The 27,503-nt window shown below is 43.5% G+C and overlaps 1 protein-coding gene across 1 annotated transcript in view; it reads right to left on the bottom strand.

Annotated features, from left to right (window-relative positions):
- Positions 1–24,892, bottom strand: part of LOC126184192 (uncharacterized) — a 514,613-nt gene extending 489,721 nt beyond the window's left edge. The window contains exon 1 of the mRNA XM_049926560.1: positions 24,869–24,892. The gene's annotated coding sequence lies outside the window, so the exon portion shown is untranslated. The remainder of the gene's footprint in view (positions 1–24,868) is intronic.
- Positions 24,893–27,503: the final 2,611 nt, after the last annotated feature.

Here is a 27,503-nt window from a genome sequence, read left to right as displayed (position 1 = left end):
GCGGTCTCAGGCGCTATACCACGGTTCGCGCGGCCTTCCCCCGTCGGAGGTTCGAGTCCTCCCTCGGGCATGGGTGTGTATTGTCCGTAGAGTAGTTAGTTTAAATTAGATTAAGTGGTGTGTAAGCCTAGGGACCGACGACTTCAGCAGTTTGGTCCCATAGGAACTTGCCACAAATTTCCAAAAAACCTTCGAGAGAATGCACTAACAGTAACTGTGAATTCAAAATGGCCGCAAAACAGGACTCTTGCTTATTGATAGTAGAAATTGTATATATTGAACACATTAGTGAACCAATTCCAACAGGAACAAAATATCTCATCATTTATATACGCATTGACTGTCTACCAGGTTCCACTATTTGTGTTCAATGTAGGTAAAATTTGAGAAAATGGTTCTTAAGTAACAGCAAGCATGAAAAAATAACCCCAACAACACAGTATATAAAATTCTTAAAGACTTCCCTCCAGCCCATAAAAAACCGCACATCGTCTCCGCTCACCTCTGAAGTAAAGTTTACAGTCACCGAATAATAGGATCACGAAACAAAATCCCTCTATAAAACTCTTCTAAATCCGTCTTTCAGACCTGACCAATACAGCGCGCTGCAAGATACAGATATCGCATGAGGCAGGTAAATTCGAATCCAACCTTAAGCTGTGTGTTGCCTCACTAAACACGGTATCATGCTCACACACACTAACATGTTCCACCTGTTGATGCAGCTACAAGAGACCTGCAGCCCTCGCAGTAACGTCAACCGGAGCGCTCTGAGGAGGAAAGACACGACGGCCAACGACATAAATTGGAGCAAGTATTATGTGCCGACACTACCCATGAAGGCACCGTCAGCCACGTACTTATACAGTGATCAGCCAAAACATTATGACCACTGCCCACCGCGACGTTGATGCCGCCTGGTTGCGTTGCGGGCACGTGACACGGTAATAAAAGTATGTAAGCGGATTAGCGGCGCGCGTCGTAGCCGCGCGGTCAATGGCGCCTTGTCATGGTCCGTGGGGCTCCCCCCGTCTGAAGTTCGAGTCCTCCCTCGGGCATGGGTGTGTGCAAATGGTGCAAATGGCTCTGAGCTAGTATGGGACTTAACTTCTGAGGTCATCAGTCCCCTAGAACTTAGCACTACATATACCTAACTAACCTAAGGACATCACACACATCCATGCCCGAGGCAGGATTCGAACCTGCGACCGCAGCGGTCGCGCGGTTCCAGACTGTAGCGCCTAGAACCTCTCGGTCACCGCATGGGTGTGTGTGTGTGTGTGTGTGTGTATGTGTGTGTATGTGTGTGTGTGTGTGTGTTTTGTCCATAGCGTAAGTTAGTTTAAGTTAGATTAAGTAGTGTGTAGGCTTAGGGACCGATGACCTCAGTACTTTGGTCCCATAAGACCTCACCACAAATTTCCAAATTTTTTTAAGCGGAATAGACATTGACGGGGGATCAGCCTAGCGGTGTGGGATGCAAATGAGGAAATTCATTGAGATAAGCGACTTTGAAAAAGGCAGATTATTATTACGCAGGGCCTATGAACTAGTATCTCGAAAACGGTGAAACTGAACGAATGTTCACGTGCTATTGTCGTGAGCGTCTACGAAAAGAAGCAAAAGGACAGTGAAACTACCACTAGGCGCTAATTGGTTGGATGTCCACTACTCTTCACAGAACATGAATTTCGGAGGCTTGTCTGGTCTTTAAAGTAGCGTAGATGGTGATCTGTCGCATCCCTGCTGAAAGAGCACAGTGCTGGTGCACAACAAGTGTTTCGGAGCACAAAGTTCGTCGTACATTGTTGAACATGGAGCTCCGCAGCAGACCACCCCTATGAGTTCGCATGTCGGCCCAACGACATCGACAGTTACGATTGCAGTGGGCACGGGACCGTAGGGATTCGTCAATCGACTAACGGAAACGTCTCGGCTCTTCAGGTGAATAACATTTTTGCTACACTAGGTCACTGGTCTTCTCCACAAACGCCGTCATTGAGGTGAACGGTGGCTTGAAACGTACAGCGCGCCACGGACGCAGTCTGGTGGGAGCAATATTATGCTACGGGAGACATCCTCCTGCGCTTGCACGGGAGCTGTGGTAGTAATCGAAGACAAGCTGACATCTGCGAAACACTTGAATCCCTTCATGCTTCATGTCTTCCTCGACGGCGATGTCATCTTTCAGCAATATGATTGTCCGTGTCTCGGAATCGGAACCTTGCTACAGTGATCTGAGGAGCATTATAGTGACCTCACGCTGACGTCTCTGCGACCAAATTCGCCTGATGTAACTCGTATGGAACCCATCTGGATCGCTATCGGGTGCCATCACCGAGTACGCAAATCAGCGGCCCGTTATCTCCGTGAATTACATGACCTGCAGGTAGACATCTAACGCCACATACCTCCACAAACCTACCAACAAACTGACATGCAGAATCAGTGATATATTTCGTACCAAAGACGGACAAACACGCTATTAAGCAGGTGGTCATAATGTATTGGCTCATCAGTTTAAGCTACAATGCTAACTTATATGCATCCTCTGACGAAGGGCCTTTCATCTTATTTGTTGAAAGTAGAAACAGAAACATAGGTAGAATCCACCCTTTGGCGCTAGACAAACTTGTTGTTGTGGTCTTCAGTCCTGAGACTGGTTTGATGCAGCTCTCCACGCTACTTTATCCTGTGCAAGTTTCTTCATCTCCCAGTACCTACTGCAGCCTACATTCCTCTGTATCTGCTTAGTGTATTCATCTCTTGGTCTCCCTCTATGATTTTTACCCTCCACGCTGCCCTCCAATACTAAATTGGTGATCCCTTGATGCCTCAGAACGTGTCCTACCAACCGATCCCTTCTTATAGTCAAGTTGTGCCACAAACTCCTCTTCTCCCCAATCCTATTCAGTACCTCCTCATTAGTTATGTGATCTACCCATCTAATCTTCAGCATTCTTCTGTAGCACCAAATTTCGAAAGCTTCTATTCTCTTATTTTCCAAACTAGTTATCGTCCATGTTTCACTTCCACACATGGCTACACTTTATACATATACTTTCAGAAACGACTTCCTGACACTTAAATCTATACTCGATGTTAAGAAATTTCGCTTCTTCAGAAACGCTTTCCTTGCCATTGCCAGTCTACATTTTATATCCTCTCTACTTCGACCATCATCAGTTATTTTGCTCCCCAAATAGCAAAACTCCTTTACTACTTTAAGTGTCTCATTTCCTAATCTAATTCCCTCAACATCACCCGACTTAATTCGACTACATTCCATTATTCTCGTTTTGCTTTTGTTGGTGTTCATCTTATATCCTAATTTCAAAACACTCTCCGTTCCGTTTAACTGAACTTCCAAGTCCTTTGCTATCTCTGACAGAATTACAATGTCATCGGCGAACCTCAAAGTTTTTATTTCTTCTCCATGGATTTTAATACCTACTCCGAATTTTTTCTTTTTCGCTTTACTGTTTGCTCAATATACAGATTGATCAACATCTGGGAGAGGCTACAACCTTGTCTCAATCCCTTCCCAGCCACTGCTTCCCTTTCATGTCCCTCGACTCTTATAACTGCCATCTGATTTCTGTACAAATTGTAAATAGCCTTTCTCTCCCTGTATTTTACCCCTGCCACCTTCAGAATTTGAAAGAGAGCATTCCAGTCAACATTGTCAAAAGGTTTCTCTAAGTCTACAAATGCTAGAAACGTAGGTTTACCTTTTCTTTAGCTTCTAAAATAAGTCGTAGGGTCAGTATTGCCTCTTATTAAACTGATAGTTCGGTAATTTTCACATCTGTCAACACCTGCTTTCTTTGGGATTGGAATTATTATATTCTTCTTGAAGTCTGAGGGTATTTCACCTGTCTCATACATTTTGCTCACCAGATGGTAGAGTTTTGTCAGGACTGGCTCTCCAGAGCCTGTCAGTAGTTCTAATGGAATGTTGTCTACTCCCGGGGCCTTGTTTCGACTTAGGTCTTTCAGTGCTCTATCAAACTCTTCACGCAGTATCATATCTCCCATTTCATCTTCATCTACGTCCTCTTCCATTTCTATAACATTGCCCTCAAGTACATCACCCTTGTATAGACCCTCTATATACTCCTTCCACATTTCTGCTTTCCCTTCTTTGCTTAGAACTGGGCTTCCATCTGAGCTCTTGATACTCATACAAGTCGTCCTCTGTTCTTCAAAGGTCTCTTTAATTTTGCTGTAGGCAGTATCTATCTTACCTCTAGTGAGATAAGCCTCTACATCCTTACATTTGTCCTCTAGCCATGCCTGCTTAGCCATTTTATCACTTCCTGTCGATCTCATTTTTGAGACGTTTGTATTCCTGTTTGCCTGCTTCATTTATTGCATTTTTATATTTTCTCCTTTCGTCAATTAAATTCAATATTTCTTCTGTCACCCAAGGATTTCTACTAGCCCTCGTCTTTTTACCTACTTGATCCTCTGCTGCCTTCACTACTTAATCCCTCAAAGCTACCCATTCTTCTTCTACTGTATATCTTTCCCCCATTCTTATCAATCGTTCCCTAATGCTCTCCCTGAAACCCTGTACAACCTCTGGTTCTTTCTGTTTATCCAGGTCCCATCTCCTTAAATTCCAAACTTTTTACAGTTTCTTCAGTTTTAATCTACAGTTCATAACCAATAGATTGTGGTCAGAGTCCACATCTGCCCCTAGAAATGTTTTACAATTTAAAACCTGGGTCTTAAATCTCTGTCTTGCCATTATATAATCTATCTGAAACCTGTCAGTATCTCCAGGCTTCTTCCATGTATACAACCTTCTTTTATGATTCTTGAACCAAGTGTTAGCTATGATTAAGTTGTGCTCTGTGCAAAATTCCACCAGGCGGCTTCCTCTTTTATTTCTTTCCCCCAATACATATTCACATACTACGTTTCCTTCTCTCCCGTTTCCTACTACCGAATTCCAGTCACCCATGACTATTAAATTTTCGTCTTCCTTCACTATTTGAATAATTTCTTTTATCTCCTCATACATTTCTTCAATTTCTTCGTACACAAACTTATTAGACGCGAATGTGAGTCATTGCTCGACATTACTGTGACAGAGGAAACAGTTCAAATGGCTCTGAGCACTATGGGACTTTACATCTATGGTCATCAGTCCCCTAGAACTTAGAACTACTTAAACCTAACTAACCTAAGGACAGCACACAACACCCAGTCATCACGAGGCAGAGAAAATACCTGACCCCGCCGGGAATCGAACCCGAGAACCCGGGCGTGGGAAGCGAGAGGAAACAGTGTCGAGATTGAGACTGCGTCGGGGTTAACTGCAAATGCCTTGGTTCAACATTACTTCTTAGACAAAGCAAATTTGGAGGCCTATATTCAAAAGTTGTTTACTGCTAAACAAGCAATCATCATTAATGCTGAAACCTCCCTTACGGACGACGGACTGCTGACGGAAATGACGTGTTGGTGCGATGTTATTGCCATCAGGTGATTTAGTAAAATTATATACCTGAAAGGTAACTAAGTCGTCACCAATTCGTGTTGCGACATTTAGATCACATTGTCACCCACAGTTTGTTTATATTCATGGAGTTCGCTGTCCAGTGGATGTGTATGTGCTATAACTGTTCGCGACTTTGGGATGGCAGCAAACAGTGCAAAGGTAACACAAGATGTGCGTGCTGCGCAGGCCCAGGCAAAAGTTATTCCTGTGGGAGCTGCATTCATTGTGTCGGTGGTCTTTGGCCTGTCCAATGTATCTCAAACACAAGGAAATTAACAAAGTTATGACTCTCAATAATACTCTCAATAATATTACCTTCCCACAAGCAAATGGCTAAAATGGCTCTGAGCACTATGGGACTTAACTGCTGAGGTCATCAGTCCCCTAAAACTTAGAACTTCTTAAACCTAACTAACCTAAAGACACCACACACATCCATGCCCGAGGCAGGATTCCCACAAGCAGCAGTGTGTTTGAAAAGAGGCCTTATGCAAATGCAGTTACTTCTCCCAAAAACATTATGAGACAGGGTACAGAATTCCTGCACCTTCCGTCTTAACATCGGCTCGGTGAAAATTATCAACCGTGCCATCTATTGTCAGCAACAACCAACCTATGCCATGATGACAATGTCGTCAGGAGCAGTGGCTCCCGTGGACTCACCGCCGATACCACCGCCCCTTCCTCTAATACAGCATTCTCAACTAGACCACCGACAACTCGTAAATTCTATGGAACATAGGAGGCGACACCAAAGCGCTGTTCTCCGGGACCAACTGTACTAACCAGAACTCTGCCTTGCTCTTATCCAATGTGTCCCAACCCCCACCCACTATAATATCACAGTCTCAGTCAACTGAGTGATGTTGAGAACTACTGTGTTAACAACACTTTAAGGATCGTACCAACATGCTAATAATGGACCCACTCCAGTACTACAAACAGATCCCATCCCGATGTCAATCCAAAATATGTTGACCCCACTCCTTGCACCCCAAAATGCCTATAAAATCACCCAATGGAACGCGGTATCATTCAAGGCAAACCAAGACAACTTTCTACATTTTCTGCTCGAAGTTAACGTAGATATTTGTGCTATCATTGAAACATGGTTTAAACTGAAAGTCGTTAGAGACGATAAATATGAGGGCTATAGCAGGGCAGCTTTACTGATAAAACAAGATGTCCACTTTTTCGTTGTCAACACTGGCAGTGAGTAAGAGACATTGAAATAGTGGGTATCCGACTGCGGATCACGGACCTTCATCTGAATTTGGTCCCAACATACAAAGCACCTAACGAAACACTTTGCAGACGACAGTTAACAAGAGCAATTGACTTCTTCGGGAAACCTTTTCTGCTACTAGATGACTTTAACGGTCATCACACAGTGTCGGGCCGCAGAAATGCTAACGCAAAGGGAAAAATACTAGTGGATGTACTACATTCGAAAAACCTTACAGTACTAAATGATCACTCACCAACATGAATAGTCGGAACAAATCAAGTGCCTACGGCAGTAGACTTGAGCATAGCATCCCCTGCACCGTCTACCGGAGCGACATGGCAAGTGATACCAGATACTTTAGGTTCGGATCACTTACCAATCCAAATCATAATAAACGCACAATATAGTGGACTGTCAACACGCAATCAGCCGGAAACGGAACACAAACAAAGCCAATTGGAGTCGATATGAAACACTACTGGAATAAAAACTGGAGTCGATCGTCAAAACCAGTAGAGTTTATGGGGCGTGGTATCACTTTTCAGTGAAGCAGCGGAATTCTCAGTATCTCAAAACGGACATAAGCGGACTTCGCAGAGACTATCACCCTGTTGGTGGGATTCACAATGTGACGCAACCCTGAAGGGAAAATGGGAAACATTACGGTAATACAAAACCGTCTGTAATGATACCAACTTTATTGCTCTTAAGAAAACTTAAGCAACAGCCAAGGAAACATTGAATTACAAGAAAAAGAAAATGGTGGAAAAATTTCTGCACTGCAGTCTGCAAAGAAACAAAACTAACCAGGATTTGAAATGTAATAACGAACATAAAAAGCTGTCTGACAGTAGACATGCACACACCTGTATCCTGTGTTACATTTTCGAATTGTTTTATCGTTTAAGTATACTGTGGATGTAAAATTTGTTTTATGTCGGAAACTCTCCTTTGTTAAGCCTATGTAACTTCGTACTAGTGTACTTAAACTAATGTCCATTGTGAATTGTCGAAATATTCTGTAGTATAACATTTCCAGTGATGCCATTGCTTTGTGGACACATTCTGAAAGCCAATAAATTTTAAAAAAAGATAGGGACAGGCATCATTTGTGTGCTGATGCAATATATTCCCTTGAGGACATGTGAAGTTGGATTTAGTTATGTATCCCACACATTATATTCACGATGAACTTAGTGACGTGGACTGCATCGCGTGAACAAAAGTTGCAGAATATCCTTAGAAAAATATTTTTATAGAGATAAGGGCTGGCCAATTGTATATTTTCAACTGACTACTTAACTCTGTTTAAGAACTTCTGTACAGTGTAGAAGAAGCTGTCAAGTAGAAAAAAGTATAATTTTTGTATTTGAAAACAGTGTTGCACAGGATCAGAAATTTTATTTCCGTGACCAGTCTGTTAAAGAGTTTTATAGCTCTGTATTTTAAACCTTCTATGGCTAAATGAGCCTCTGGTAGTGCAGATCACCCTTCGTCCAAGCACACTACTTTTGAACATTTCTGTTATTCTCAAACTATGCTGGATTGCTGATAACCAATCTCATCAGTAGAAAATTTACTGTGACGTTGTTAATATTCCCAACTGATAAAAAAGATACGAACAATATTTACTTGTGTGAACCACACATGTAGTTCTCATTACTGTCTTTTTGCATGAGTGAGGGGTTACTCATAATACGAGGTGCATTCAAGTTCTAAGGCCTCCGATTTTTTTTCTCCGGACTGGAAAGAGATAGAAACATGCGCATTGTTTTAAAATGAGGCCGCGTTCATTGTCAATACGTCCCAGAGATGGCAGCACCATACGGCAGATGGAATTTTACCGCCAGCGGCAAGAATGAGAACTGTTTTAAATACTTAAAATGGCGACGTTTTCCTTACTTGAACAGCGTACAACCATTCGTTTTCTGAATATGCATGGTGTGAAACCAATTGAAATTCATCGACAGTTGAAGGAGACATGTGGTGATGGAGTTATGGATGTGTCGAAAGTGCGTTCCTGGGTGCGACAGTTTAATGAAGGCAGAACATCGTGTGACAACAAACCAAAACCAAGCCGGTCTGACGACATGATCGAGAAAGTAGAGAGAATTGTTTTGGGCGATCGCCGAATGACTGTTGAACAGATCGCCTCCAGAGTTGGCATTTCTGTGGGTTCTGTGCACAAAATCCTGCATGACGACCTGAAAATGCGAAAAGTGTCATCCAGGTGGGTGCCACGAATGCTGACGGACGACCACATGGCTGCCCGTGTGGCATGTTGCCAAGCAATGTTGACACGCAACGACAGCATGAATGGGACTTTCTTTTCGTCGGTTGTGACAATTGATGAGACGTGGATGCCATTTTTCAATCCAGAAACAAAGCGCCAGTCAGCTCAATGAAAGCACACAGATTCACCGCCACCAAAAAAATTTCGGGTAACTGCCAGTGCTGAAAAAATGATGGTGTCCATGTTCTGGGACAGCGAGGGCGTAATCCTTACCCATTGCGTTCCAAAGGGCACTACGGTAACAGGTGCATCCTACGAAAGTGTTTTGAAGAACAAATTCCTTCCTGCACTGCAACAAAAACGTCCGGGACGGGCTGTGCGTGTGCTGTTTCACCAAGACAACGCACGCGCACATCGAGCTAACGTTACGCAACAGTTTCTTCGTGATAACAACTTTGAAGTGATTCCTCACTTGACCTGGCTCCTAGTGACTTTTGGCTTTTTCCAACAATGAAAGACACTCTCCGTGGCCGCACATTCACCAGCTGTGCTGCTATTGCCTCAGCGATTTTCCAGTGGTCAAAACAGAGTCCTAAAGAAGCCTTCGCCGCTGCCATGGAATCATGGCGTCAGTGTTGTGAAAAATGTGTACGTCTGCAGGGCGATTACGTCGAGAAGTAACGCCAGTTTCATCGATTTCGGGTGAGTAGTTAATTAGAAAAAAAATCGGAGGCCTTAGAACTTGAATGCACCTCGTATCATCCGATATGACATCGATGAAATTCGGTCTCCAACGTTTATCCAGTATACACATAAGAAAAATAAAATGATGTGGAGAGGCACATATAAACCCAATGACAACAGATATAGGCCCAAATGCGTGTGATTAATTTGATATCTACCTACGAAGCCAATATATTAAGGTGTCTACTGTGCTGGCGTTCGCTGGCGCCGCACACCATGCAGCATGGAGGTTATGAGAGTATCGATGGAGGCCAACGACAGACTAGCTGGAAACAAGCCGCCAACGCCCTCTCGGCAGCCAGTATTTAGGATCGTCACCGCGTACCGGAAGGTCAGTTAGTTCGAGCCTGTTACGCCGAGTAAGTTCAGTTAGTTCGAGTCTGTACGCTGTGTGAGTTCCAACGTGTCACCAAGACGGAGCTGCCGTCACAACCTCTAGCTTAGAATCAGACAGCATATAGCAAACAGAATAGTGTTAATCGCGGACTTTGTACTTCAACAGCATTGAGGCTAAAGTGGACCAGAGCAGAGAGCTTGTACTACAGCACATGGAAGGTTAAGTTAAGTTGCTTTTGTTTATGTTAATAAATAACCCAGTTAATAATTGCGTGCAGTTTGAGTTATAGATAGGGGATACTGGCCACCAAAAAACTTCCTCTCCTTGCTCCCATGGTACAGCTCTACAGCGACAAGGAGACGACGTAAAAGATAACGACAACGAGGATTCAACACCTGCGATCAGCGACGCCAAACTACCAGCACCAAGTAAAATTGTGAACAAATCCATAAACTAAAAAATAATGAGTGGCTACGTCTGCAGTGCTGGTCAGGTGAGTTAGTTAGAAATAAGTGTTGTATCCGAACTGAACTTTCCTTCGGTTTACTCAATCAATAAAAATTTACGTAAATCTGTTTTGAATGAAACGATAAATACATAGGAAGAGATAATCTGCGTTTCAAAGCCATTGAGGCATACATTATTTGGAGTTTGAACAATGTGTCAGTCTTCGAAAAGACGCCACCGGTAGATCGAAGTCAATTCTTTCAGGCTCATTAAGACTATGAGGTACTGCTTATTCTTTCTAGATCGTTTATTATTTTACCTTATACTAATGGAAGAAATACAGCAGCGTTAAATTTCAAAAAGAGCCGACATTAAAGATAATTTTATAAGCAAATTGCTTAAAAAACCTTGTATATTATTCTCATTTTCCAGTGACGTCATACTTACGTACTGAATCGTCACACTCTTACTGCTATCGTGACCCGCACGCAACAAAACGATTACATGAGTTATCTCAACATAAGATTACAGGTGGTGCTAAAGGCAGTAGTCAAGGCCGCTAGTACGCTGTTCTAGAAGTTTGCTGGTCACGCGTGGCGTGCAATACATTCACCTGACACCCCTCTCAGCTGAATTTACATTTACATAGCTTCTCCGCAATCCACTGTCTGCTCTACAAGCAGAGAGCGCAACACACACGTCACTGACAACATATTCTGCAGTAGTCTATGGACTCTTTCGAGGGTTCGTGGCAGTCAGAGTCATTACCACGCATCTTATTTCTTTTATATATGTGTTACTGTCCTGAACATACTCTTCTCGTGCGTTTATCTCTGTTCATTTTCTACTTTCCCTACATCTTGTCGCTATTATTTTTGCATGACGTAGGTGAGAAGGTTAAAGTAAAGATCCCTTGACGAAATTCGATTTATTGCAGGCGTATCTACACCTCCCCCCATACGCCTCAAATTGAAGAGTCTCCAACGTCTCCAAAGCAATCTTGCGTTTATTAACTACATTTTCAACAAAAGCACCATACCCTTTTTCTTTTTCCTAGCACACTCTAGATAACCTCCCGCAGTCTGGTTGAGTAAAGCGTCATATACTCTTGAGAAATTGATTCCACGGCGACGTATCTTGACACAAACTCCACGATCCATTACCGCTCAACTGCAGATAAAAGCTAAAAGAGATTGGTGGAAACTATGTCAAAGAGGGATACATCCGTGTAGCTGGCATCCAAATATATTAAATAGGACTAAGGTCAGGTGACCTTGGGGCTACACAAGCACTTCCATATCATAGATTTACTCACAAACGTCTGCCACGATACGTGAACGATGACGGTGTTCCATTTCATGCTGTAGGCGCACGAAAGGATGTACACCATTAACCAGCAGGTGCCTGTATCGTACGCCGTTGAGAGACGATCGGGGTCTCCATGTACACTACTGGCCATTAAAATTGCTACACCATGAAGAAACGCAGATGATAAACGGGTATTCATTGGACAAATATATTATACTAGAACTGACATGTGATTACATTTTCATGCAATTTGGATGCATAGATCCTGAGAAATCAGTACCCAGAACAACCACCTCTGGCCGTAATAACGGCCTTGATACGCCTAGGCATTGAGTCAAACAGAGCATGGATGGCGTGTACAGGTACAGCTGCCCATGCAACTTCAACACGATACCGCAGTTCATCCAGAGTAGTGACTGGCGTATTGTGACGAGCCAGTTGCTCGGCCACCATTGACCAGATGTTTTCAGTTGGTGAGAGATCTGGAGGATGTGCTGGCCAGCGCAGCAGTCGAACATTTTCTGTATCCAGAAAGGCCCGTACAGGACCTGCAACATGCGGTCGTGCATTATGCTGCTGAAATGTAGGGTTTCGCAGGGATCGAATGAAAGGCAGAGCCACGGGTCGTAAAACATCTGAAATGTAACGTTCACTGTTCAAAGTGCTGTCAATGCGAACAAGAGGTGACCGAGACGTGTAACCAATAGCACCCCATAATGTCTCGCTCGATGATACGCTAGAATTGGCGATGACGAATACACGCTTCCAATGTGCTTTCACCGCGATGTCGCTAAACACAGATGCGACCATCATGATGCTCTAAAAAGAACCTAGATTCATCCAAAAAAAAAAATAACGTTTTGGAATTCGTGCACCCAGGTTCTTCGTTGAGTACACCATCGCAGGCGCTGCTGTCTGTGATGCAGCATCAAGGGTAACCGCAGCTATGGTCTCCGAGCTGATAATCCATGCTGCTGCAAACGTCATCGAACTGTTCGTGCAGATGGTTGTTGTCTTGCAAACGTCCCCATCTGTTGACTCAGGGATCGAGACGTGGCTGCACGATCCGTTACAGCCATGCGGATAAGATGCGTGTCATCTCGACTGCTAGTGATACGAGGCCGTTGGGGTCCAGAACGGCGTTTCGTATTACCCTCCTTAACCCACCGATTCCATATTCTGCTAACAGTCATTGCAGAACATTATGTTTTACGAGCAGCAATGTCGCGATACGATAAACCGCAATCGCGATAGGCTACAATCCGACCTTTATGAAAGACGGAAACGTGATAGTACGCATTTCTCCTCCTTAGACGAGGCATCACAACAACGTTTCACCAGGCAACGCCAGTCAACTGCTGTTTGTGTATGAGAAATCGGTTGGTAACTTTCCTCATGTCAGCACGTTGTAGGTGTCGCCACCGGCGCCAACCTTGTGTGAATGGTCTGAAAAGCTAATCATTTGCATATCACATCATCTTCTTCCTGTCGGTTAAATTTCGCGTCTGTAGCTCGTCATCCTCTTGGTGTAGCAATTTTAATGGCCAGTAGTGTAAACATCGTTCACACCAAAATACCTTCGCCAACTTCCTGGACGCTTCTTGTTGGAAAGTACGTCGCTTGCTTTGGTTGTATCTTCCCAGTCCACGCGACAGTCTTCCATACTTCGAGCGTCCAGTGACGGGGCTGAACTAACGTACAGAGAGTAAAGGTCCAGTACCAATCATCTAGCAGCCATCAAAAGTGTTCGTCTTGCCCATTCTACGTTCCACGGTTATCCAGAGGATCAGTCGAGACTTTGACTACATCCCAGTCAAGTGACACGCCAGTTATTCCTTTGGCCGTTTGACAGGAACGCTCTCTCACCAACCAGAACAAAAGTTTTAGAATTCATATGCTCGTGAGTATGTTATGCCGAAGAGAAACTTTTCAGAAGTAGAAATAGAAATGTATGCCGTCTCGAATACAACAAACAACTTTTGCTCTTGATCAGTAGATAATATGCTGCGTCACGCAGCATGTGAAGGTTGCTTTGTGTGGACGGGTTACTCCTGTAACCGAAATTTCAGATCTGAAGATGGTTCTAGAGGAACCGAAACCGGTGATGTGAATAAACATTTTTCCAATCAAGACGGATTATAAATGACATTACTGAAAATAGGTTTTATTTCTCCTTTCTTAGACTCTAGGTTCTTCAAGTACTACACTGCAGTGTTCTACAAAACTTACGGACGAGCTAGATAAAGTAGCGTTAGATATTAAATGCCCGGTGAGTATGAGTGAAGTGTGGAATCATGTTGCCAGATGTCTCCCAGTTGTGTACGGGATGTTGGACGTCACACAGTGTGAGGTCAGCGTGACTACAGCGCCAAATGGGGAACAGACAATATGTCTCAGTCAGAGTTTAGCTACGATGCATTGTGGTGGGGTTCTTTATTACAACATTTGGATGACTTCACACAAGGAAGAATCAGCGGAATACTGGAGAAAAGACAAAGTGTGGCAAGTGTAACTCAGGAGTTTGGTGTTTGCTCACAGCATTGTGCACACACACGAAGTAAGTTCCGAAATACAGACACTGCTGCCCGAAGGAAAAAAGACAGTCGACCACGGTCAACTACAGCAGCAGATGACCACTACATTGTGCAACACGCAGGAAGGGACCCACGTCAAGGAGCGGGTGCAATTAAAACCACATTTAACAGGACTGCGAGGCACGCAGTCTCACGCTACACACTATTACGTCGGCTACATAGGTTAGTCTCTTTGCCCGACGGCCTTGTGTTCCGTTGACACCCGCACAGCGGCGGCACAGTTTGCGATGGTGACAAGGGCATAGGGAGTGGACAAACGACGAGTGGGATCGCGTGCTCTTCTCGGATGAGGGCAGATTCTGTTTGTGTAATGATTCTGAACGTACACTCATGGGGCGACAGGTGAGAACACGTAATGCATGCAGGAACATTGCCGAACATGATAGTTTTTATGGTTGAGGTATTATTATGTGGGAAGTCTGTTAAAGGTATCTGAATTTCAAGCATTCTGTGTAACATTTTGGTGACTACGTAAGGTTTTGTTTTGAACTTTTCAGTGACTTTTGTGGCCATTTGAGATGTCTTAAACTATTTTTTAGTATATAAACACACAAAAAACTATATAACAACTTCTCCTTATTGTCAATAAAAATTATGTTGCACATGAAAAATACTGTCACGAAAATATTGTCACTTGTACTGGTATGTCACTGAAATACTTAACATCTCTCAGGTACGTCAGCATTCCTTTCACACAATTACATTCAGCAAAACGACGAGATTATTTTGGGAATTTTATGTATGACAGATTTTTGTATAGTTATTTGCTTTATGTCGATACTTCAATGGTATATTTCCTTTTCTATCCAGTTGCATCACCTTCCGATGAAAACGAAGATCATAGCAAGCCAGAAAAAAAACCCTAACAATAAAAAAATCCATAGCACAGTTGAAAAGGCGCCCCTTATGAAGAAACTCAAGAAAACATTGTTTCAAAAAAGAGAAAAAGGAACGTGGAGTCATGTAAAGTGAATGAAAGAAAACGCTTAAGAAACCTGGGACAAGACTATACATCTACAACAGGAAAAATTATGCATGCAAGAGTCATACAGCCATTTCAACATACCTGCCGATATGAATGCAGGATTTTCCCAGAAGAGAAGATTTTCCATGAAGAGTTTTGGGGAATTGGTTCTTGGTAACAACAAACGTCCTTCATAGTAAAATGTGTTTCAATTGCCAAACCAAGACGTCAGAAACAAAACTGTAAGAAGTCAAAAAGACAAAGTACTGTCATTATTCTGGATGGTAATCGAGAGTGTAAGGAGTTCTTCTTGAAGACATTAACTATAAGCAATCGTCGGTTTACCACAGCTGCATTATAGAAACCAAGAGTGGAAGACCTATCCCCAGTTGATCATCGTGGTTAACATGCTCCTGGAAATAAAGTACCAGAAGATAGCCTCACTACCGTAAGGAACCACATAAAAAGCTTTCCTCATTACACAAGTCACTATTCTCGTAAACATAATCCTCACAGGAAATACCTGTCGCCAGAGTTATCTGTCTCAAAAATTTATATGCTTTATACTAAGAAGCGTGAGGAAGAAAACTTTTGCCAGTGAAGGCCTCCATTTACCGCAAAGTGTTCAATTCAGAATTTTATCTATCATTTTATAAGCTAAGGAGTGACACCTGCAATACTTGTGACCGTCTATAAAATTTTATCAAAGCAGAGGTAGATACCAGTAAAATTAGCAATCTAAATCTGGAGAAAGAGTTTCACCTAAGGTAAGCTGAACAGTCAAGAGCCGGTAAGAAAGGAGATATACGGAAGTCAAAAGAGGCGCTCAACACATGTACTTATTTTAGACCTTGAAAAAACATTGCCAACTCCAACGCTAACAACCAACGTTATTTACTACGAGAGACAGCTTTGGACATTTAATCTAGGAATACATGACTGCAGAACAGATCATGCTTTCATGTATATGTGGTCTGAAAATACTGCCTCACGTTAACCTTCAGAAATTGGTTCTTGCTTACTGAAGTATGTAACCTCATTGCCATCTGATATTAATCATGTTATTGCCTACAGTGATAGTTACGGTGAGCAAAACAGAAATCAAATAATCGCCCGATTTTGGCTCTATATTGTTGCTCATACTTCTATTGAAATTTTTGATCATAAGTTCGTCGTACCTGGACATAGTTACCTTGAAAATGATACTGATTTTTCTCACACTGAAAGGAAGAAATAGCAAACCTAGTTTATATTTGTGCCACAGGATTGGATGAAGTTTGTAGAAAATCCCAGGGTCACATTTCATATGAGCGAAATGGAGCATGATGATTTCCTATCTACAGAACCAATCGCAAAACTTCTCTTCAATAGAAAAATAGACACTGAGAAGCAAAAGGTGGATGCAACACAGAAAATCTGAACCAAAAGCTTTCTTCATCAAGGAGACATTGAATGAAGACATACAATTTCGAAAAGTAAATCTTGCACGGCAATGTAGGTCTGGGACAATACCTGAACAACTTACACTATTTCGACATGGTCCAGTATATTTAAAGCAAGCAAAAATTGATGACTTGACGTCGTTGTTACAGTTTATTCCTCAAGTCCACCACAACTTCCATAAGAGTCTAACACCGATTCAGAGCTCACCAGAAAACCAACCAGGACGTCGTGGTCACCCTTGTGGTCGTCCTCGTAATCGTGGCAGAGGTCAGCATCATCTTTCACACGTTCCACAGTACACTGCACAGCCAGGTGATGAAGAATGCTACCCTGACAACTGTGGTAGTGATGGTACAAGTGAACTTTATGGATATTTTAAACTATGACGCCTTACACCAAGGATCTTCAGATACTTATATATGTTCCTCAAATGTAAAACTTTGCATAAATCTCATTTTGTATAACCTGAGACTTTATAAAACTCTGAAATGCTTACGGTCGTTTTTGTCACGATAAACTCTGTGCTATTTTGTAGGGAGCACATTGTGCTCATGTGGGAGCGATCTAGATGCTTCAAAAACAATAAACTGGTAGTCAAGATCGCAGGAATTCTTTTTATCCATGATTACCGGTTTCGGCGAAACTAAAGCCGCCATCATCGGATCCTGTATGCATCCATGAATGGCAGCTTTAGTTTCACCGAAACCGATAACCGTGGAGTAAAACGAATTCCTGCAATCTTGACTACCAGTTTACTGTCTTACAAACTCTGTGCTAGTTACACCATTATGATTTTCAGCGATTCAATTGTGCCTATACCAGCATTGTACTCCGTCGTGAGATCTGCCACAGATCGCCGCATGTCCCGGTTTACAGACTGGCAAACCTCCAATCTCCACGTTCTCTGATGAACCATGGACGTCCAAAATTTCTACATCTGCATCTACATTTACATCTACATCCATACTCCGCAAGCCACCTGACGGTGCGTGGCGGAGGGTACCCTGAGTACCTCTATCGGTTCTGCCTTCTATTCCAGTCTCGTATCGTTCGCGGTAAGAAAGATTGTCGGAATGCCTCTGTGTGGGCTCTAATCTCTCTGATTTGATCCTCATGGTCTCTTTGCGAGATATAAGTAGGGGGGAGCAATATACTGGTTGACTCCTCGGTGAAGGTATGTTCTCGAAACTTCAACAAAAGCCCGTACAGAGCTACTGCAGAGTCTTCCACTGGAGTTTATCTATCATCTCCGTAACGCTTTCGCGATTACTAAATGATCCTGTAACGAAGCGCGCTGCTCTCCGTTGGATCTGCTCTATCTCTTCTATCAACCCTATCAGGTACGGATCCCACACCGGTGAGCAGTATTCAAGCAGTGGGTGAATAAGTGTACTGTAACCTACTTCCCTTGTTTTCGGACTGCATTTCCTTAGGATTCTTCCAACGAATCTCAGTCTGGCATCTGCTTTACCGACGATTAATTTTGTATGTTCATTCCATTTTAAATCACTACTAATGCCTACTCCCAGATAATTTATGGAATTAACTACTTCCAGTTGCTGACCTGCTATATTTTAGCTAAATTATAAAGGATCTTTCTACCTATGTATTCGCAGCACATTACACTTGTCTACATTGAGATTCAATTGCCATTCCCTGCACCGTGCGTCAATTCGTTGCTGATCCTCCTGCATTTCAGTACAATTTTCCATTGTTACAACCTCTCGATATACTACAACATCATCCGCAAAAAGGCTCAGTGAACTTCCGATGTTATCCACAATGTCATTTATATATATTGTGAATAGCAACGGTCCTACGACACTCCCATGCGACGCACCTGAAATCACTCCTACTTCGTAAGACTTCTCTCCAGTGAGAATGACATGCTGCGTTGTCGCCTACTCGTGGTTTCACTGTCCTTCAGTCACTTGCCGTATATGTTTACGAAAGTAGCATGCGAACTACCGACCAGCTTCGCCGTTTCCGAGATTGTAGTTCCCAGGAAGCAGAGCATAACAACCTGTCCGTTATAAAAGTTCCTTATGTCAGTGGATTTTCTCGTCTGCGACACGGACCGTCGCAAGGATGATACCTCATTCGTCTCTGCTCCGCATTTAGACTTTCTGAACCTTGTACGTGCCCGCAACGCCAGCGAACGGTGTTCATCTGTATGGTGGGCTGTGGTCAAATATTTTGGCTCGTCAGTGTATCTTACCCAAGTATTCATAGATAAATCGAGTAGTCTGAAGTTTACATTGTTTCTGCAAATTCTAAGTACTTCACTATAGTAGAGATACGGCACAACTAGTTACTGGACTAGTTTTGATTTTAGTTTAGGTGGAAATATTTTTTCAAGTTTTTGAATTGAATGTAAGCAAAAGGGAGAGCTCCTGTATTCTGTGAAAGTCTGTTATGCCCAACTGAGTTGTCCGTGTATTTTTGGGGGAGATATTTTACTATTTGACACTTCTTTCTATTTTAGACACAGTCACATTTATGATATGATAAAAATCATTACCGGTTTCAGCATATATTGAACATCTTCAGATTCTACAACATAAAAAGAAAAAAAGAACATTGAAATTTTAAAAGATATGTAACATTTGGTATTTCTGTTTATATTTACCATAAAACAAAAATCAAAAGTAAATGGCCATACGACATAGGAGAACAAAAACATTTAGGGATTTTAAGTTTGTAACGTAGGTTTTTATTTTCATGTTTTATTTTCTGAAGAAGACCTATGTATGATTGGAAACGACTTTGATTATTATCACATTATAAATGTGATTGTGTCTAAAACGAAAAGAGTGTACGAACGTCATTCTTATTCATAGACAGAATGTCGTTTTCATCTAAGTTCGTTAATTGTATTAACAGGATAACAGTGTGGTATCGAGGAGTATGGAGGAAACGGCTGCAGGAAAGTGTCATTCCGTCAGATCAGGTTTCGTGATTATATGTTAATCTTGTGGTCTAGGTGTACTGTTTCTTATCATTTTTCAGAATAAACGCTTCCTCGTCTCTTGTTTAGCATAAATGTATGCGAAGGCCTGCGGAGCGGCCATGTCTTTGTGCGGCCAAGTGATGGTCTGCCGGAAACGGGTGTCCGGCAGTCCCTTGCTAGCTGCGCCCGCAGCGGCCGTGGCACCGACTCGCAGGAACAAAGGCTCCTATCAGATTGTCGTCAGCTCACTACGGTTACCTCGTAGACACGCTTTCTAGGCTTCTGAAACCACCTGCGGGTCCGCAGCAACTGCCTAAGATATTTCAAACACGTTCATTTCTGTTTCATAGTGACAATTTTTTAGACGGCGATAGAAGCGCAGGAGTGTTTTACAGTGTCGCAGTTCACCTCGTGCTTACTCGCTAGAGTAATTTAGATTTTGCGTCGTTTCTCTTAAGCACTTTGTGTGCAAGGCGAGGTCTTCCCTTCAAAATGACGACTACAGTTACAATATCTCAATCCTGTCAAACTGTGTTTCCATAGTCTCACTGTTGTGGACTGACAAGACAGCCAGTCCACAGCGACGGGTAACCGAAAGGCACGCGTACACACACGCCGGCTGGCGTGAGGTCTGAAACAGGATACTTAATGAATGCTATAAAGAAAAGTACGTAGCTTCTTTAATACTTAACTTTAGTTCATCCCTGTGGTACATCGCTCTTGATAATACAAGTGAGACTCTCAGATATGGTTAATGGCGCCTTGCTAGGTCGTAGCCATGGACTTAGCTGAAGGCTATTCTAACTGTCTCTCGGCAAATGAGAGAAAGGCTTCGTCAGTGTAGTCGCTAGCAAAGTCGTCGTACAACTGGGGCGAGTGCTAGTACGTCTCTCTAGACCTGCCGTGTGGTGGCGCTCGGTCTGCAATTACTGACAGTGGCGACACGCGGGTCCGACATGTACTAATGGACCGCGGCCGATTTAAAGCTACCACCTAGCAAGTGTGGTGTCTGGCGGTGACACCACACTCACAGTCGATGAGATGTTAAAAGCTTGAAACAGACAAAAATACAATGTAAAAGGAAATGAAATTAAAATTCTTGTCTTTCTCCATAGACTTTTGTGGAGCAATTAATGTAACAAATTCTGAGCAGTGGTTCTCTTGCTACGGCGTTTGGAAACTAGGAGTTTAATTATTGGCACCTGTATACATTTTGTCGTGAGTAATGAACAATTCGAGTAGATACTTTCACATTTATAATGGCAGATAACAGGAATAATTACACTAGAATTAGAGGCCTATTTTTTTTCTCTGTCCTTGGCCATTTCGAGCTTGTGCTCCGCGTATAATGATCTCGTCCTCAATTTAATGGTAAGCACTAACAATTCTTCTTTCCGCTGTATCCGTTCAAACAAAAATGGTTACATCTGCCAACAATCAAATTTAATAGCCACTTATGCATAGGAGATGACTATGAAAACCAAAAGCGAAGATTTTGAACAATGGAATGCTGTCACAGACGGAGTCAGTTTTGGAGTTGGCTTTCATTTTCCTTGGAACATTAAACCTGTGGTGACTGCACATTAATTGTAGGCAGAGAACAGTCTTACTAAGCCATACTGCCTGTGGTAATAGAGAGAACTGCAACGTTTTCGTGCGCCTGCCTTGCTTCAAAGACACTGTTTTACAACAAAAGACAAATTTATATCGAATTCCTGCCACTGTGACGTAAAAGAACTTTCAGTAATGATTTTTGTGTAAATTTCTGTCCTTTCAGCGATCCATCACAAGGAATTAAGCTTCTGTCAGCTGAGGCAATTCTAGGTTACCTTGTTCGTCAGACGATCCTGCCAGCACGATCCGTGCTGTCGATTTTAGAGCATTACGACTTCTTCAGTGTTTGCCAAGATAGTCTACTGTAAATCCTTAATGCAACTTTAATTGTGGAAATTCAGCTCCTCGCTCTAGAAACTAAAGAAAAAATGTTGGAGACTTGTTTCTGTGTTTAGCTTGCTACTTGTATCTTCATATTGTCCAGAGGCGTCCGTCCCCTTTACTGAGCAGTCAGTACCTCTGAAGGCCATGCAGCGGGTCCTGGTTCGATTCCCGGCGTGGTTGGAGATTTTCCCTACTCGAGGACTGGGTGATGTGTCGTCCTCGTCATCATTTCATCATCATCGACACGCAAGTCGCATAATGTGGGGTTAACTACCAAGATTCTACTCAGCTGTCGAACTTCTCCAAGTGGGGACTCCCGGCCTTCAGTGCCATACAATCATTTCATTTCATCGTCCTGAGGCCGTGACAATAAAATCGGATAAATTAGCACGTTCGTCTGGAAAACGGGACTTTGATGTCCAGTCGACGAAGTCATAAATGGCGAAGCGCAAGCTCATATTGTACGACGATAGGAAAGATCTCCATTCGAAAGGAACCATATAGAACTTCGTCATAAGTGATTTCGAAACTCTTGGAAAACGTAAATCCGACTTGCGAGAGGGTAGTTTGAACCCCTTCCTCTAGAAAATGAGTTCGCTGTCTCAATTATTCCACACTTTTTATTGCATACAGTGCGTGTTTCATCCGCAATTTATTGGAATTTTGAGAATTTAAATTTCCGGGCCGAAAATTTTCTAAGGCATCTCTTGTTCTTTCCAAATCTTTTGGATAAGCGGCCGCATGGAGTGGCCGTGCGTTTAGAGGCGCCATGTCACTGACTGCGCGGTCCCTCCCGCCGGAGGTTCGAGTCCTCCCTCGGGCATGAGTGTGTGTTGTTCTTAGTATAAGTTACTTTAAGTAGTGTGTAAGTCTAGGGACCGATGACCTAAGCAGTTTGGTCTCTTAGAAATTCACACACATTTGAACATTTGGAAAAACCACGTGCAACAAATACGTCTTGCCATTTACTGATATATTACGAGAACAGTGCGTCAGAGCTCGACAGTTTTAGGGATGCGCACTTGGAATGTACTGCTTGACGGTTTGTACGAAGAGGAAGGTTAGTTATCAAAACAAAGAAGATAAAAAAATGAATAGACAGTGACGTGACAGGCTGGAGAAGTTTAACGGATCGCCACTCAGAGGTGAATTCCGATGATGGCAGTTGATACCGACCTTCAGTACAAAACAGTTTGTGCTTGAGGCGGTTAGCAGCAGAGGCATCGGCAGAGCGAATGCTGAGAGACGGACGGCGCACGCCGGAACTGAGCCCCGTGTTCCGTTATCCCAGCCACCGGGCGTGCGCGCTTCGTCGCTACTCCCTCACCACGATCGGCTTGCTGCTTTTTATTTACTGTAAAACTCCATTCACGGTGAACCACAGAGAGGTCGGGCTCTGTTGGTTTGGTCCTAATATCGTCGTCTATCGGATATTTGAGAGTTGCTCGATCAAACATTTTCGAAGATGGCGCTCGTTGGCTTCGCGGCATACAATCGCGTAAACCTTGAGAACGGCAGCTGATGATTTTTCCGAGTAAGTTAGTTGTGAAGGGCTGCTGCACTAGGGCCGTTCCCCCTTCATAATCGAGACAGTAACCGAAGTATTTATGAAATTTGTTTAGACTAGACATGGAACTGTTTTTGTTGCACTTAGTCCTAATTTTCTGTAAATACTGCCCTTTACTGACAAAGCATTTAACATTTTAGCTCATCTAAATAGTGTCGGTGCTGCTTTGTTACGCTGACGTGATTTAAGCAATGGAAAATTTCGGATTGATGGTATTGTTCTCACTGATTCGTGTTCCCGCTTCTTCCTCTACACGTCTTTATTTCGTGAGGCCGACAATAATTACTTAACGTCCTGAGTTATGGATTCCAGTTCTAGAACGTAAATAGTGTGGTATACATATTTCAGCGAGTTCGTCATTGAATGCTAGAAATTCCATCCTGTTACGTTTCTTAAATTCACATTGTGGAGTGCGAAATACCTCATCGTCTATTTTTTGAAATCACGATATCTTGATCTTCAAAGTGTTTCTAATCCTGCACAAACTGACGCCTCTTCAGTGATAGATATTTTTAGGGAGTTCGTGAGAACGGTGAAGAAAAACTGATCGATCTTCCCTCTTATAGGGTTTGGGTGGAAGCTGTGAATTGAACAGTAGTCTAGTTCCAAATGTCTGGAAAAGCTTTTAGCGGTATATTTCTGTCGCTCCAAGGTCTACCAGTAAATGTATCAGTACAAGAGCACCATCGCATCTGAGAAAAACGAAAATACAGAGCAAATAGAAGCTCGTGTCTTCACCGAAATGTCAGTGTGGTCAAAATAAAAGCGAGATCCCAAATATGGTACTGTGTCAGGAAAATCAAGGCAAGCCATCAGAGACACTCGTACTTGTTTACAAAGGTTTTGTGTTGCTTCTGTAGATACTGACGTCCACACGAGACAGACGCGCATGTGGCACATTAGTCCATAGACTGGAGGAAAGATATGGCGCAGCAGTTTATTTCCTCCAAGAAGTGAAGTAGGATATTGCATATTATTGCCCTCACCTACTAATTGTAAAATGTAAATTTCCACGGCCGGAAATATCGCAATTAATAAAATATTCCGGGTATTATACTGTGGTCGGATAGATTTAAAACCCTACATTTCGTCACAATCTCCGGACATTTTCAAGGGGGATCGCAGCTTCTTTGAATGTTCCGATTCACATCCTGCTGAATCGGACATTCAAGAAGCTATGATCCCCTTGAAAATGTCCTCAGATGGTGCCGAAACGTTGGGTTTTAAGGGGAAATCCATGCGACCATGGCATAACAGCCCGGAATATTTTATTAATTTTGAGATAAGGAACTAGTTTTGTGTCGCGTAGATTGTGACAGAGTACTGACATTGAGGACAACAGCAGCATTTCAGTAGCAGTGACGTAATACACGAAATCAAAATGATACCAGATATCTTCGAAGACGTTCCTTTGCCAGTTGTCTGAAGAGCTCTATCCCAGTTCTCGTAGCAACTCTGGGTGTTTTGCAGACGGGGAGAAATGCGGCGAATCACGGAAGCTAAGGCTAAACCTGTGTTCGCACTAACAGAGTAAGTGAGGTGGTGCTGGTGAGCGGGGATGCACGTGGTGCGCAGAAGTGCAGAGCAGGGAGCAGGGAGCACTCACCGAGCGCGGCGCGACGCGGCGGTCTGGCGGCGGCGGAGTGAAAGCCAGGCGGCGCGCATCAGAAGCAGAGGCCGCCCCCGCACGCATGCGTCCGGCCCGCCGCCACCAGACCGTGCCAGCGCGCTCTCCTACTCCCGCCCCTCTCCACAGCAGCTGCTGCTGCTTATTCCGTTGTTTCGCGCGTTGTTTGTACGCTGTCGTGCCACATTGCGCTAGCTTTCTGTTGGTACGCAGCAACTAGGTGATTTAGACGGGCTAACTACACTGATTCCCACGGCTGATAAATGGTAGTTGGGCAGTTCAAGAAAATAAACAGTGGGCACAATATTGGACATCACTGCCGCCTTTGTCAACGTTTGGCGGCCTGCGATTTTCGCCTGTCTGAGAGATCTCCAAACCCAGAAATACCCTTGTATTACACTACTGGCCATTGAAATTGCTATACCAAGAAGAAATGCAGATGATAAACGGGTATTCATTGAACAAATATATTATACTAGAACTGACATGTGATTCGCGCAGTTTGGGTACATAGATCCTGAGAAATCAGTACCCAGAACGACCACCGCTGGCCGTAATAACGGCCTTGATACGCTTGGGCATTGAGTCAAACAGAGCTTGGATGGCGTGTACAGGTACAACTGTCTATGCAGCTTCAACACGATACCACAGTTCATCAAGAGTAGTGCCTGGCGTATTATGACGAGCCACTTGCTCTGCCACCATTGACCAGACTTTTCAATTGGTGAGAGATCTGGAGAATGTGCTGGACAGCGCAGCAGTCGAACATTTTCTGTATCCAGAAACGCCCGTACAGGACCTGCAACATGCGGTCGTGCATTATCCTGCTGAAATGTAGGATCTCGCAGGGATCGATTGAAGGGTATAGCCACGGGTCGTAAAACATCTGAAATGTAACGTCCACTGTTCAAAGTGCCGTCAATGCGAACAAGAGGTGACAGAGACGTGTAACCAATGGCACCCCATACCATCACGCCGGGTGATACGCCAGTATGGCGATGACGAATACACGCTTCCAATGCGCGTTCACCGTGATGTCGCCATAACGGAAGCAACCATCATGATGCTGTAAACAGTACCTGGATGCATCCCAAAAAATGACGTTTTGCAATTCGTGCACCCAGGTTCTTCGTTGAGTACACCATCGCAGGCGCTCCTGTCTGGGATGCAGCGTCAAGGGTAACCGCAGCCATGGTCTCCGAGCTGATAGTCCATGCTGCTGCATGCGTCGTCGAACTGTTCGTGCAGATGGTTGTTGTCTTGCAAACGTCCCCATCTGTTGACTCAGGGATCGAGACGTGGCTGCATGATCCGTTGCAGCCATGCGGATAAGATGCGTGTCATCTCGACTGCTAGTGATACGAGGCCGTTGCGATCCAGCACGGCGTTCCGTATTACCCTCCTGAACCCACCGATTCCATATTCTGCTAACAGTCATTGGATCTCGACCAACGTGAGCAGCAATGTCGCGATACGATAAACCGCAATCGCGATAGGCTACGATCCGACCTTTATCAAAGTCGTAAATGTGATGGTACGCATTTCTCCCCCTTACACGAGGCATCCCAACAACGTTTCACCACCGCGGGACTGCTACGGTCGCAGGTTCGAATCCTGCCTCGGGCATGGGTGTGTGTGATGTCCTTAGGTTAGTTAGGTTTAAGTAGTTCTAAGTTCTAGGGGATTTATGACCTAAGGTGTTGAGTCCCATAGTGCTCAGAGCCATTTGAACCATTTTTTGAACGTTTCACCAGGCAACTCCGGTCACCTGCTGTTTGTGTATGAGAAATCGTTTGGAAACTTTGCTCATGTCAGCACGTTGTAGATGTTGCCACCGGCGCCAACCTTGTGTGAATGGTCTGAAAAGCTAATCATTTGCATATCACAGTATCTTCTTCCTGTAGATTAAATTTCGCGTCTGTAGCATGTCATCTTCGTGGTGTAGAAATTTTAATGGCCAGTAGTATATATACGATACTGCAATGTTATGTTCGAAGGAACACTGTATCGTAATTAGTCATTGACACAGGCCCTGCAATATCGTACATGTCCGCCAATACCGATCAAGTGACTTTCAAGTAAAATGTCTCCCTGTACGTTAATATACATAATGGATGTACGAGTACAGGTTGTAGACAAATGGTTGACACATGGTTGACGACATATGGTAGTTTGGGCCTGGCCGTGACTGGTGGTCGGACAGCCTATGGTAAGTGTAAATCCAGGTTCGAGTCGCGGTCCAGCCCAAATTTTCGTTGTTGTCTTGCAATTATACAGCTGATGATGGTTCATATTCGAAACTGCGAATACATTTTACGTCTTTGTATTAGTCTGGTAGACTACTGCAAAAGACGAACTGTTAAGTGGTGAGGTGACCACCTAAAGATTATCAAACACACTATCAAATAATGAACGCAAAATACTGTTTCCGGTCCATTTTCTTTTATTTCGTCATCGAACCGTTGCTAGCCATGCTGGATGGTCAGAATGATGTAGTAGCTGCCATCGTATACTTAGATGACATCCTGCTAGGTGTCTCAGAACACTTCACCAAAGCTGTAGGTAAATGCTACGAGTGTTCTATCGGTGATGCAGCAAAGGTGCATAAACGACA

The sequence above is a fragment of the Schistocerca cancellata genome, chromosome 4 (assembly GCF_023864275.1).
Source record: "Schistocerca cancellata isolate TAMUIC-IGC-003103 chromosome 4, iqSchCanc2.1, whole genome shotgun sequence".
Taxonomy (NCBI): domain Eukaryota; kingdom Metazoa; phylum Arthropoda; class Insecta; order Orthoptera; family Acrididae; genus Schistocerca; species Schistocerca cancellata.
Note: the sequence above shows the minus strand (reverse complement) of the source record. Positions and strands in the feature narration are given on the sequence as shown.